The following is a 15,530-nucleotide window of genomic DNA, read 5'->3' on the forward strand; positions in this document are numbered from 1 at the left end:
ATAAAAATACAATTGCCTGTGGACAGGCATCATCAATTAATAAACAAGAATGTACAAGTGAAGATATACAACAATAGCCAAGTGAGTGGTCAAGTGAGTGAGGCTGGTGTGCACAGTAAACTGTGAGATGGGATCACTACAGGACTGTCGGTCCTTCCGATGACCTGTTTATGTAAGACGAGTTGTGCTTCAAATTTGACAGAACTACCCTGGGTCTGTACCGTAGAACTATGTGGTGAGCTCAGCTCATTCAGATAATAAGCAGTGAGTGGCAAATTTGGGCCTAGATATAAGAAAGTGGGTCTGTGTGGTGAGTGTGTAGCACATAAAAAAAAATCCTGCCCCACACAGTACATGATGGGTAAAAAAAAAAACTGACCACGAGTTTGGTTTAAAATACCGACTTTGCAGTGTATTTTTATTTCTTTTTATTCTCAGTTTCTTAGCATCATTTGATAGAATGGCAGATATATTATAAATATAGAGATGATTTTTATTGGTTTCAGGACTGAAAGTAGCTTGAAATTGAGCTTAGAGTAGCAGAAATGTTTGACTTTTGCCGATATTCCAGAGGACACAAATTACGTCACTTCAATATGCATCCAACTGGCCGGTCTAATACTCATTTAGGAATGCACTGACATTATTTATACAATTATTACAATAATACAGCGATTTGCATACCAGTAAATTTTTGTTTTTTGGTGAATAAAAATTAAAAATAGAAAGCAAGTGTAATATAGGAAAGGCCTGAAGACATACCTGATGAACAAAGAAAATGTTTTATTGCAATGAATGTCTACAGTGTTTATTCTGAATCCTATTTTGAAAGTGGCATTTTTTAATACTGTGTGAAATTTACCAAATTTCCAATTTCTGATCACTTAATTGAATAGGTAGCTGAAAGAGGTAAACGGGCAGTTGCTTGTACTCAATCGATAGAACAGAAGGAAAACTAGTGAAGTAGCTATGAGTTTGGTTGACTGGAATAATGGAATTGGCCAAAAATAGGTCTCAAAGTAGGCAAAATCGCCAATGCGCAAATATTGCCAAGACCGCTAGCTTTGCAAGAGTGTAATTCCATAAGATTTTCATCAAATTTCATACTTTTGGTCTTATTAGCTTCTGAAAGAGATTATCATTTCTTAGGATTTTTTTTTTTTTGAATTCTTGGACCCTGAGAATAATTCTTAGATCAGAGATCTGAAACCCTGATTTAGCACTCAACATGCAAAATTCACATGAAACTGGGCTAAAAAAAAAGTGTCAGTACAGTGAACCCCTCGCCTAACGATATTAATCCGTTCCTGAGAGCTCAACGCTAGGCAAAATTATAGTTAGCCGAATTAATTTTCCCCATAAGAAATAATGGAAATCAAATTAATCCGTTCCTGACCCCCCAAAGTATGAAAAAAAAATTTTTACCATATGAAATATACATTTTCCTACAAACAAACAGAAGAAGACATGCACAATTACTACTATACTAAATAAAGAATACATGACACTTACTTTTATTGAAGATCTGGTGATGATGGATGGGATGGGAGGAGAGGAGATGGTGGAAGTTGTTATTGTTTGGAAGGGGATCCCCTTCCATGAGGACTTGGGGTAGCAAGTTCTTTCTAGGGTTACTTCCCTTCTTCTTTTAATGCCACTAGGACCAGCTTGAGAGTCACTGGACCTCTGTCGCACAACAAATCTGTCCATAGAGCTCTGTACCTGGCGTTCCTTTAAGATTTTCTTAAAATGGGCCACAACATTGTCATTGTAATAGTCACCAGCACGGCTTGCAATAGCTGTGTTAGGGTGATTTTCATCCATAAAGGTTTGCACTTCAAGCCACTTTTCAAACATTTCCTTTATCTTTGAAGAAGGCAACTTCTTCAATTTCTCTCTCCCCTCCTCTGAAGCAGTTTCCTCAGGTCTGGCCTCTTGCTGTTGCAGATGCTCTTGCAGCTCAACAGTGGTTAGTTCTTCATTGTCTTCCTCCACCAACTCTTCCACATCTTCCCCACTAACCTCCAACCCCAAGGACTTCCCCAATGCCACAATAGATTCCACAACTGACACAGGCTCCTGAGGATTAGCCCCAAACCCTTCAAAATCCCTCTCTTGTACACATTCTGGTCACAATTTCCTCCAAGCAGAGTTCAAGGTCCTCTTAGTCACTCCCTCCCAAGCCTTACCTATAAGGTTTACACAACTGAGGATACTACAGTGATCTTTCCAAAACTATCTTAGGGTCAGTCGAGTGTCTGAGGTCACTTTAAAACACTTTTGAAACATGTCTTTTGTCTAGAGTTTTTTGAAGTTGTAAATGACCTGCTGGTCCATGGGCTGGAGGAGAGGAGTGGTATTAGGAGGCAAAAACTTGACTTTGTTGAAGCTCATATCCCCAGAAATTCGCTCTGCCAAGTCTGAAGGATGACCAGGAGCACTGTCTAATACTAGGAGGCACTTAAGGTCCAATTTCTTTTCCAGGAGGTAATTTTTCACAGTGGGGGCAAACAGATGGTGAAACCAGTCATAGAAAAAGTCCCTAGTGACCCATGCCTTGCTGTTTGCCCTCCACATCACACATAAATTAGCCTTGAGGACATTGTTTTTCCTGAACACACTGGGAGTTTCAGAGTGATACACCAATAAAGGTTTCACTTTGCAATCACCACTAGCATTACCACACAACAAAAGAGTAAGCCTGCCTTTCATAGGCTTATATCCTGGGAGTGCCTTTTCCTCCTGAGTAATGTAGGTCCTGCTTGGCATTTTCTTCCAAAACAGGCCTGTTTCGTCACAATTAAACACTTGTTGGGGTGTCAATCCTTCAGCCTCTATGTACTCCTCGAATTCCTGCACATATTTTTCAGCCACTTTTTGGTCCGAACTGGCAGCCTCACCATGCCTTATCACACTATGTATGGAACTACAATTCTTAAATCTCTCAAACCAACCTTTGCTGGCCTTAAATTCACTCACATCACCACTAGTTGCAGGCATTTTTTTTAATTAAATCATCATGCAACTTCCTACCCTTTTCACATATGATCGCTTGAGAGATTATATCTCCTGCTATCTGTTTTTCGTTTATCCACACCAATAACAGTCTCTCAACATCTTCGAGTACTTGTGATCTCTGTTTCAAAAACAAAGTTGCACCTTTTGCAAGAACAGCTTCCTTGATTGCCATTTTGTTGGCCAAGATAGTAGCGATGGTTGACTGGGGTTTGGTATACAACCTGGCCAGCTCCGAGACATGCACACCACTTTCGTACTGTACTTTGCAATTATCTCTTTCTTAATTTCCATACTAATTCTCACCCTTTTTACCACACGGTTGGTATTAGAAGCTTTCTTGGGGCCCATGGTGACTTATTTTGCAGTTATAAGCACTAAAAACACTGGGATAATGTGAAATGTACCGAATGTACACGTAGATGCGACTGCACTGGCTGGCTTGTAAACACTGGCACCCACAGGGCAGGTGAGGCGCTCTCAGGCCACACCTGGGATGCTCCTGGACGAACCACGTTACGCGAGTTTTTTATCGTTACATGGGCCAAAATTTTTACGCTCAAACACTTCGTTAGGCGGATTTAACATTATGCGATGCGTTCGTTAGGCAAGGGTCCACTGTATACAGGCAATTATTATAAATCTACTAAATCCCAATCCTGAGCTTAAAGGTTCATACATCCAAATTGTCAGCAAAATGTTTTTTTGCAGAGTTAAATAATGAACAATATTCAGCAATAAACAAAGATATATTGGTATATTTCCCCTCTCTTCTTACATCGCTTAATCTTTTAAATTGAAGAATTGTTTGTCTTTATGTACTGAATGGTTCTTCAGTGTTTTGTGCTTGGCGGTATTTGTGTGTCTTTCAGTGTCACTGAATTTAGCTGCAACTGAACATTTGCAGGACACTATCCCTAATGTGAGTCACATTTAGTACATGAACTGAACCTGACTGGCCACATTCTCTTTCTACTCACTGAGTCACGTCTTGATGTGTGCCAGTGGATGTGTCTATGGCTAGGACTGCATATTGATTTGTGATGGTTTTTCATGTGTTTTAAAAATATTTAATGTTTATGTTTTTATTGATTTTACATTTATGTTTGATTTCATATTTATGTTTATTGGTTTTACTATTTGTTTCATATTTATGTTAACTGGTTTTACTATTTTGTACAGCACCATGACTAAAACAAACCTACAGTGGGCAAATGGCTGCTTTTGTGTATTACTACCATATACTGGTATGTATCATTATTTGAACCCCTTTTAACGTATCACAATTTTGCTTTTGCTTTTTATATTTGATAATGTTTCTTTAATATCAGCATTATTTGAGGTGAGTAAAAATATTATTACTAGGTGCTTTCATGGTAAAGAGGCAAATTAGCCTATCAAGGACCTCAATATAAATAAGTCAAGGACCCAAATGAAAAGAAGTCACTTTGGCTTTTTTGGGGCTATCCTAGGTAACTGACACGTTACTATGTATGATAATTTATGTAACTGTATTTATGTGTAACTGTACCTAAATAAATGTACTTATCATACTACCTGTAGTCCATGAGACTCCATTGCCTGGGTTACCTCAGCTTACTGCTAAGTGCCAACAAATTTTTACAATTATTTATGATTATTTTTGTTATTTATTCAACATTTTATACAAAATAGTTTTCACAATTCATTATTGGGTAATACGGGAGCTTAGATTACTATCTAGTATCGAAACACTTCTCTAGGCTTAGGGTGATGCCTATGAGCAATGTAACCCTCGGTCTACAAGATACTGGGTAAATTTTCTAGACTTATTTTGGAAAAAAAATAATATCTCTGATGCCTTAAAATATGGCATATACAGTATATGCTATCAACAATTTGCAGACGGACAAACGCACATATCTTTCTTTCTTTCAACGTACCAGCCATATCCCACTGAGGTGGGGTGGCCCAAAAGAAAAAACTAAAGCTTCTCCTTTTAAATTTAGTAATATATACAGGAGAAGGGGTTACTAGCACCTTGCTCCTGGCATTTTAGTCGCCTCTTACGACACGCATGGCTTACAGAGGACGAATTCTGTTCCACTTCCCCAAGGAGATAAGAGGAAATAAACAAGAAAAAGAATTAGAAAGAAAATAGAATAAAACCCAGAGGGGTGTGTATATATATGCTTGTACACGTATGTGTAGTGTGACCTAAGTGTAAGTAGAAGTAGCAAGACGTACCTGTAATCTTGCATATTTATGAGACAGACAAAAGACACCAGCAATCCTACCATCATGTAAAACAATTACAGGTTTTCGTTTTACACTCACTTGGCAGGACGGTAGTACCTCCCTGGACGGTTGCTGTCTACCAACCTACTACCTACAAAACGTACATATATACACAAAACTTTTAAGAGTGGTAAATAATATTTATTAACTAAACTGAAATGAGAAATAAAATCACAATACAATGGTAGGAACAATTCCTATAGAGCAGAGGTTAGCAAACTTTTTTGGATATTACCCCAAAACAAATTTGAGTGCAGTACAGTACAGCGAAATCACCCACTAGCCTTGAAAGTCCACAGAATCCAGAAAACACAAGGAGCATTCAAATTCAAAATAGTTTATTGAATTCATTTGTATGGAGAATACAGTCATAGAAGCTAAAAAGTATGGATTATACGCAATAAAGCAACTTTAAAAATAAAACACAAAATTAACAGAATAATGAAATGAAAAACTAATAAATGTTTGTGCAATTTTACTACTATGTTTACTGAACCTTCATTACCCTTGAGATTTTCATTTTTACCCCATATGGGGTATTTTACTCCAGTTCCCCAACCTAGGCTACAGAGGATGTGTGAAGCCTTCCTGGACCATCATCAGATCACAATCAAGTTGTGACTGTATAATAGTTCATGACACACCCATACATCATCTGAAGTGTCCTCTTCAAAGTGTGTGTTAGTTATCAAATGGAAATGATCATTAAATTATGAGTGTTAACCACCTTTACAAGTATATCAAACAAAGAACAGTTTTACCAATGTACTATAATTTCTAAGATTAATTGCATATTTCTACACTTAGTGCAACATATATATTTTTTTAATTACTAAATATTCAATTATTAAAAGCCTGACAAAGTAACTATATAGCACAATAAAGCAAAAGAATTATATTTAGGAATATACACACAAATTCAGGCAACTGCTACTGTTTTAAAAGTTATATCTGAGTGATAACAGCTCATAAATCACAGTAGTGATAATATCTCATAACTGTAGGACAATATCCTGTAAATAATTTTTCAACACACTGCCTCTCTCCCACCAAGGAAGGACGACCCAAAATGGGAAACATTCACCATCACTCATTCAATAATTATCTTGCCAGAAGTGTGCAGATATCACAATACAAATAGCCCTCCTAACAGCACCATCTCCAACCCTCCTTCAAAGTATTCCACTTCCCACATCAAGGACTTAAATCTGGTTAACCACTTTTCCTGAATCCCTTCTTGTCACCTTGTTCACACTCCAACAGCACTTCTTCTTTCTTTCAACACACCGGCTGTGTCCCACCGAAGCGGGGTGGCCCAAAAGGAAAACGAAAGTTTCTCCTTTTACATTTAGTAATATATACAGGAAAAGAGGTTACTAGCCCCTTGCTCCCGGCATTTTAGTCGCCCCTTACAACACGCATGGCTTACGGAGGAAGAATTCTGTTCCACTTCCCCATGGAGATAAGGGGAAATAAACAAGAATAAGAACTAGAAAGAAAATACAGTAGAAGAAAACCCAGAGGGATGTGTATATATATGCTTGTACATGTATGTGTAGTGTGACCTAAGTGTAAGTAGAAGTAGCAAGACGTACCTGAAATCTTGCATGTTCATGAGACAGAAAAAAGGACACCAGCAATCCTACCATCATGTAAAACAATTACAGGCTTTCGTTTTACACTCACTTGGCAGGACGGTAGTACCTCCCTGGGCGGTTGCTGTCTACCAACCTACTACCTAGGTCCAACAGCACATCATGACATAAAAACCACTCATCCCCTGTCATCCCCATTAAACATGTTCACACAAACCTGTTGCATGTTTAAGCCTCTACTGGTTAAAAAACCTCAATTGCCTCCTCCACCCAATCCATACCCTCAAGTTAAAATCAAGAGTAAAACTAATAATCAATTTAAAAATCTTTCAAATGTTTGAGCATTTATACTCCAATAAATTCTAAAGTTGCTAAAACTATGCAGGAATGTTAACATACACTGCACAGTAATTTTAATGCTACACTTTGAGCAATGAATGAAGGACTATATATTTTACTTATCAACAAGGCCAACTTTTAGCTAAAGGCATTTATCAGTGAATATTGTATGATACAGTACAGGTTGACCATCACTAATCTGGCATGAGATTTTGCCGGATTGCTGAGTGGTTAGGTTAGACTACACTTAACCCAATGGTGATATTTAGGCATTGGCAATTTCACCCACTTTAGGCCCTATTTTGGGCCCATTCCATTGTTCCAGTCTACCAAACTCACAGCTATTTCACTAGTATTCCTTCCATTCTGTTGACTAAGTACAAGAAACTGCCCATTTGCCTATTTCAACTACCCAATAAAGTGGTCAGAAATCGGTAATTTGGCCAATTTCACACAAATTTCAAGAGATGCCAATTTCAAAACAGGGTCCAGAATAAACAGTGCAAACATTCCTGACACTAAAATAACATTTTCTCTGTTCATTAGTCACATCTCCAGGCCCCTCTTATATTATGCTTGCATTCCATTTTGAATTTTTATTCACACAATAAATAAAAGATTTACTGTTACGTAGACTACTGCAGTATTGTAATAATTGTATAAATAATTTTAAGCCATTCATGACTACCTATTAGACCTGCCAGTTGGACATGTATTGGACGGTGACGTCATTTGTTTACTCTTAAACATCAGCAAAAATCGAACATTTCCGCTAGTTTGAGCTCAATTTCAAGGTACTTTCTGCTGTGAAACCAATCAAAATCATATCTATTTCTGCAATTTTCTTCCATTCTATCAAATGAGACCAAAAAAAACGGGAATACAACCATAAAAACCATATGAAAATACACCGCAAAGTCGGGTTTACACCATAAACACGATCACATTTTTTTTTCTCATTATGCACTGCTTACTGCAGGTTTTTTTTAATTAGTGCACACTTACCACACAGACCTATTCTCTGATATGTAGGCCCAAATTTACCGATCACAGCTTATCTGAGTGAGCTGAGCTCATGGCAACCGACAGTGGCTTGAAATCCACCATATCTTTTATGGACAATGTATGGTTTATGTGCTTTACACAATGAGAAGCATTTCTATTATTCATTGGAACCATGGCTAGAGCTAAAAGTGAGCAGGTTTTAACAATAAATAGGAAAAAGAAATTGAAATGACTTATGAAGCAAGTAGTGCCACCAAACAGTAGCAGCAGGTTGGTGGGGCAACCCTGGAAATTTGAAATAATGTTAGCCAAAATTAGTGCCAGATTACCGATGGAACTGGATTACTGATTGCCGGATTAGTGATGGCCGACCTGTATTACATTCGAGATCACACATGTAAATTTACATAACTTGCAAGTTTTTTACATGACTGAACAGTGCAGTCTCATGCTAGAATTATCAACTTCAATTCTAAAAACTCTAGGTTATTTTATAAAACATATCTAACAACAACAATGATTTTTTAAGCACAACTGAGGAAGTTTACCAAACAAGTACTGGATTTTCTTTATACTTAAGATAGTCATCCATCTTGAAAAAGTTTACTTCAGTTTCATGCTTAACCCCACAATCTTTCAATCGAAGATGAGGCTTTAAAATCAATTTTGCATCATCCTCTCTGTTAATTACAGGGTCATTTGTCTTAAAGCCATAAGCTTGCGTCTCAATTTTTAAAGTATCAAACATGAAATTGCGAAAAGGAGGTGGAAGGGTCGGAGTTGACTTCAAGTTTTCTCTGATTAATTCCATGAAGTCCTCAACCGACTGATCAAGATTTACATTGTGAAGAACTATATTTCTAATGTTACGATGTTCAAAAGAGCGTATGAGACGAATTGTCAGTGTAGCTTGAACCTCAATATCTCCAGACATCTTTCCAATGTAATTTCAGTTAATCTGAAAAAGAAAATGTTCATAAAAAATTCAGTATTACATATGAAAACAATGATATAACACAAGAGGTTGTCAAACTAAATCAGATGAAGTGATGCAAAGGAGTATACTTTCTTTAATTATTATTATAATAAAAAAGAAACACTAAACCCATGAGGGTCATATAGCGCTGCACATTATTTAAAAAATGAAAAACTAATTTCTATGTAGAGTTCAATGAACCACTTAACAATAGCAGCACAACCATATTATTTGTATGCCACTAATTTGGGGGCTTTCCTGCCAATTTTAGCTTAATATACCTTCTACCTTTCCTCTGGCTTCAGTTTTTGTAGCTCTAGGTGTTATCAGATGCCATTTGAACAGTCTGAATTGGAACAGCTGACACCGGGAGGTGGTGGTCTCTCTCCACTAAACTCTACGAAGATATTACCTTCTTCGGCTTTGTGAGACTATACTGTGGTCTGTGTATGGGTTTGGATGAAATACTTAGGAATCCTACCAATAGTACCCATATGTTAAGGTGAAGGTAACTGTCAAACAGAAGGCAGGAACATAAAATACTTTAGTGCAAAGACAAGAAACTCATAATCTGTACCCCCCCAACAGAACATGTTTGGCCTGGACACAATTGTAAAGGGTCTCATTTTGCAGGTTATGAGTAACACCCAACATTCACAGCTAGTGGCTGATTATGGTCAATCCTCTACTTTGGGAAAAAGTAGAGGAATGACCATAATGCACACCCACTCATATTAAAATGAATATGCAATAGACCAAGCATTCTTACATAATACAGAAAAATACATGTATCATAAGTATATATCAAAGGACTACCAACATCAGGATCTGAAGATCATTCTGCCTAGCTTCTGTGCACTCCCAAATGGTTGTCTGCATGGTACCCCCCTCTTATTATCCCTGAATTCAGTTGTGAGCCAAATACAATTCCACTGAGCTATGAGCCACCATGCAAGATGTCATCAGATCCTCACCTAAACTAAGTTGGAATTAAGCAGCAAATTCTATTCAAAGAATGTGAGTTTCTAATAGGGTTCCCAAGGGTGAATCAAGGAAGAGATAAAGACACCTTGGCCATACACAAAAAGGTTGACGATCTTACTGGAATGTTCTTGTATAAGGCAAGAAAAAAAAAAAAAGCCTAAAACTGATCACAAATTTCTAGGTAATTTGTACCTAATCCTAACCAGATAGGAATTAGAACAATGCTAACTTGTTGCTGTGAGTTTGCATTTTGAATGCCCCAATCTCCCCTAAATACAGCTCACACTCAAAAGTGACCACAGATCTGCTACCAGAAAAAAATGCTCCCTAATTTAGAAAGGAATGAGTTAAGTATCTTCCCTTCCTATCACTGATAGCCCAGAACCATAAATGTTTAGAAGTAGATAAAAGTGACATCACTGAGGGAATCTGCAGCTTCCTTGAGAGGAATTCTAGTATCTCTAATATGAGATGACCCCAGCCTCAAATACCAAACTGACTGAAACTACAAATTAGCTCAAGTCTTGGAAGAAAAAAAATAGCTACTGCCACTTTTAGGCAACAGGCCTGTGGAGTCGGTACATAAAACATTTGACTCTGGCTACTGTATTTATGGCAACTCTGACTCTTCTACTTACATTTTATTGACTCCAACTCTAACTCCAGTAACCCAAGAAATGCTTCCAACTCTGACTCAACAACCCTGCTAGGCACCCAATAATTCTGATGAAAAGTGAGGAAGAGACATGATACAATCAGAGCAGCATAACACCTATATCCCCTCTAAGAATAGGCCAAAAGGTGACAAACTAATTTGGCCATAGAAAAACTGCTGCTGTGCTAGGCTCATAACTAATATTTTCCTTACCAAGGTAGAGGCAATAATCTCATTAGAATGATGTCCTAAACAAATACTGAAACACTCAATGAGTAGTAGAATCACCAAGTCCTCTGAGCTAGTAGGAAACCACAGTGTCCTGTGGCCTGGTAGGCAACACTCTTCCCTCACACACTGAGTGTCCATGGTTCGATACCTGGCTGGATGGAAACACTGGGTGTTTCCTTACATCTGCTGTCACCATTCACCTAGCAAGTAGGTAGCTGGGTGTTAGTTGACTGGTGTGGGGGTTGCATCCTGGGAGAAAAGACTGCAGGACCCCAATGGAAATAAGAGAGTCCTTGATGATAGAGGGAATGTGAAAACATTTTCCCCTGATTAAATGAAGGCACCGAACTAGTGAACTAAATTACACTGTCCTGAGACTTCAAGACTCACAAAGGTGAAGAGGTTTACTAGAAATGTTGAATGTACAATATCATTAATGGTAATGAAAAGTAGAGCTTACTGGATAATGAGGCCTAGTCAACCCCTACAATCTTAGGAGTTTGCTACAGAAGAAACTTGCTCATTTATCTACTAAAACAAGCAGTAGTTAATCATATCCCTACATGAACTCAGATTAAGTTGTAATAAGTGTCAATGAATAAACAGAAGAGTGGATAGGAGTTTGAACTGCAATTCAAAAATTGGTTGTTTATTACAACTTTAATGTAAGTTCATAGAAAATGTGGTTTTGAGGGAGGAGAGAACAGATCTACTGTTAAAGCTCTTGGGCTGTGGAGAAGTCACCAACTGCATTACAGTAGGTGCCTCTGATAGGAGCAGAGTTACTGCTTCTGAGATTTCTCTATTAGAAGCTCAGTAGCCCAGAAAGTAGTGCAATGGACTGTCAATTTTCGAACCGTGGTTCAAGAGCCCCCATCTATCCTTCTGTTTATACATATCAATATATATATATATATATATATACATATACAGTGGACCCACGCATAACGATATTAATCCGTTCCTGAGAGCTCATTGTTATGCGAAATTATCATTATGCGAATGAATTTTCCCCATAAGAAATAATGGAAATCAAATTAATCCGTGCAAGACACCCCAAAGTATGAAAAAAAAAAATTTACCACATGAAATATTAATTTTAATACACACAAACTGAAAAAGACATGCACAGTTACATGACACTTACCTTTATTGAAGATCTGGTGATGATTGATGGGATGGGAGGAGGCGAGAGTCTTAGTGTTTAGAAGGGGAATCCCCTTCCATTAAGACTTGAGGTGTCAAGTCCTTTTCCGGGGTTACTTCCCTTCTTCTTTTAATGCCACTAGGACCAGCTTCAGAGTCACTGGACTTCTGTCGCACAACATATCTGTCCATAGAGGCCTGTACCTCCCGTTCCTTTATGACTTTCCTAAAGTGGTTCACAACATTGTCAGTGTAACAGTCCCCAGCATGGCTTGCAAAAGCTGTGTTAGGGTGATTGTCATCAAAAAAGGTTTGCACTTTAAGCCACATTGCACACATTTCCTTAATCTTTGAAGTAGGCAACTTCTTTAATTTCTCTCTCCCCTCCTCTGAAGCAGTTTCCTCAGGTGTGACCTCATGCTGATGAAGATGATCTAGCAGCTCATCAGTGGTTAGTTCTTCATTGTCCTCCTCCACCAACTCTTCCACATCATCCCCACTAACCTCCAACCCCAAGGACTTTCCCAATGCCACAATGGATTCCTCAACTGGCATAGGATTCCCAGGGTTAGCCTCAAACCCTTCAAAATCGATTTGGTCTACACATTCTGGCCACAGTTTCTTCCAAGCAGAGTTCAAGGTCCTCTTAGTCACTCCCTCCCAAGCCTTACCTATAAGGTTTACACAATTGAGGATATTAAAGTGCTCTCTCCAAAACTCTCTTAGAGTCAATTGTGTTTCTGAGGTCACTACAAAGCACCTTTCAAACAGTGCTTTTGTGTACAGTTTTTTGAAGTTTGCAATAACCTGCTGGTCCATGGGCTGCAGGAGAGGAGTGGTATTAGGAGGCAAAAACTTCACCTTAATGAAGCTCATGTCCCCACAAAGTCGCTCTGCCACGTCTGTAGGATGACCAGGGGCATTGTCTAATACCAGGAGGCACTTAAGGTCTAATTTCTTTTCAGTTAGGTAATTTTTCACATTGGGGGCAAATGCTTGGTGTAACCAGTCATAGAAAAAGTCCCTAGTGACCCATGCCTTAGTGTTTGCCCTCCACAGCACACACAAATTAGCCTTGAGGATATTCTTTTGCCTGAACGCTCTGGGAGTTTCAGAGTGATACACTAATAAAGGCTTCACTTTGCAATCACCACTAGCATTGGAACACATGAGAAGAGTAAGCCTGTCTTTCATAGGCTTATGTCCTGGGAGTGCCTTTTCCTCCTGAGTAATGTAGGTCCTGCTTGGCATTTTCTTCCAAAACAGGCCTGTTTCATCACAATTAAACACTTGTTCAGGTTTCAGTCCTTCACTGTCTATGTACTCCTTTAATTCCTGCACATATTTTTCAGCTGCTTTGTGGTCCGAACTGGCAGCCTCACCATGCCTTATCACACTATGTATGCCACTACGCTTCTTAACCCTTTGAGGGTTTCGGACGTAGTAGTACGGCTTACGACCCAGGGTTTTTGACGTACTAGTATGCCTAAATTCTAGCGCCCTCAAATCTAGTGGGAGAAAGCTGGTAGGCCTCCATATGAAAGAATGGGTCTATGTGGTCAGTGTGCATGGTATAAAAAAAATCCTGCAGCACACAGTGCATAATGAGAAAAAAAAAACTTCGACCGTTTTTTTGGAATAAAACAGCGACTTTGCACTGTATTTTCGTATGGTATTTTTTGTTGTATTCTAGTTTTATTGGTCTCATTTTATAGAATGGAAGGCATATCATAGAAATTGAGATGATTTTGACTGGTTTTACATTGAAAAGTACCTTGAAATTGAGCTCAAAGTAGCAGAAATGTTCGATTTTTACCAAAGTTCAAAAGTAAACAAATCATGCCAAGCGTCCAATACATGTCAAATGGTGAGTCTAATATTCTTTTGCAAGTGCGCCAATATGATTCATACCATTTTTTACACTAATGCAGTAGTCTGCACAACAGTAAATTTTCTATTTTTTGTAAGAATAAAAATTCAAAGTGGAAAGCAAAAGAATGTAAGAGGGGCCTTGAGACGTGACTAATGAACAGAGGAAATGTCATTTCAGTGCCAGGAATGTATTTCTTGTTTGTTCTGGACCCTATTCGGAAATTGGCATCTTTTGAAATTTGTGTGAAATTGGCAAAATTGCTAAATTCTGACCACTGTACTGGATAGTTGAAATTGGTAAATGGGTGTTTTTTTGCACTCATTCAATAGAAAAAATGGAGTTCTAGCGAAATATTCATGCTTTTTGTCGACTAGTACAGTGGAACTGGCAGATAATGGGGCTCAAAGTGGGCAAAATCGCCAATCCGTAAACATCGCCGAGACTGCTAACTTCGCGAGAGCATAATTCCGTAAGTTTTCCATCAAATTTCATATTTTTGGTGTCATTAAGACCGGGAAAAGATTCTCTATCTTTTCATAAGAAAAAATTTTTTTTTTTTTTTTTTAAATTTGGCCGACCCTGAGAACGAGTCTCGGAGTGGGCCTGTCGACCCTCAAAGGGTTAAATCTCTCAAACCAACCTTTGCTGGCCTTAAATTCACTCACATCATCACTAATTGCAGGCATTTTTTTAATTAAATCCTCATGCAACTTCCTAGCCTTTTCACTTATGATCACTTGAGAGATGCTGTCTCCTGCTATCTGTTTTTCATTTATCCACACCAATAAGAGTCTCTCAACATCTTCTATCACTTGCAATCTCTGTTTCGAAAACACAGTTGAACCTTTGGCAAGAACAGCTTCCTTGATTGCCGTTTTCTTGGACACAATAGTAGCGATGGTTGATTGGGGTTTACTATACAACCTGGCCAGCTCGGAGACACGCACTCCACTTTCATACTTAGCAATGATCTCTTTCTCCATCTCTATAGTAATTCTCACCCTTATTCCTGTAGGGTTGGCACTAGAAGCTTTCTTGGGGCCCATGGTCACTTATTTTGCAGATAAAATCACCAAAAACACTGTAATAATACGGAATGTTCCGAATGTATGCTTGGATGTTACCACGGAGGCTGGCTGGTAAACAATGCCACCGGCGGAACATGTGAGGCTGGCTCAGGCCGCACATTAGACGCGTCTCGGACGAATAGCGTTGAGCGGGTTTTTTAGCGGTATGAGAGGCAAAATCTTAGTGATAAAATGTATCGGTATGCGGATTTAACGTTATGTGATGCCAACGGTATGCAGGGGTCCACTGTATATGTATATATGTGTATATATATATATATATATATATATATATATATATATATATATATATATATATATATATATTTTTTTTTTTTTTTTTCAACAAGTCTGCCGTCTCCCACCG

At 38.3% G+C, this 15,530-nt stretch overlaps 1 protein-coding gene across 1 annotated transcript in view; it reads right to left on the minus strand.

Moving 5' to 3' along the window:
* The window catches only part of LOC128686396 (putative gamma-glutamylcyclotransferase CG2811), a 105,017-nt gene that overhangs the window by 63,895 nt on the left and 25,592 nt on the right, over window positions 1-15,530 (minus strand). The window lies entirely within an intron of this gene.

The sequence above is a fragment of the Cherax quadricarinatus genome, chromosome 17 (assembly GCF_038502225.1).
Source record: "Cherax quadricarinatus isolate ZL_2023a chromosome 17, ASM3850222v1, whole genome shotgun sequence".
In the NCBI taxonomy this organism is placed as follows: Eukaryota; Metazoa; Arthropoda; class Malacostraca; order Decapoda; family Parastacidae; genus Cherax; species Cherax quadricarinatus.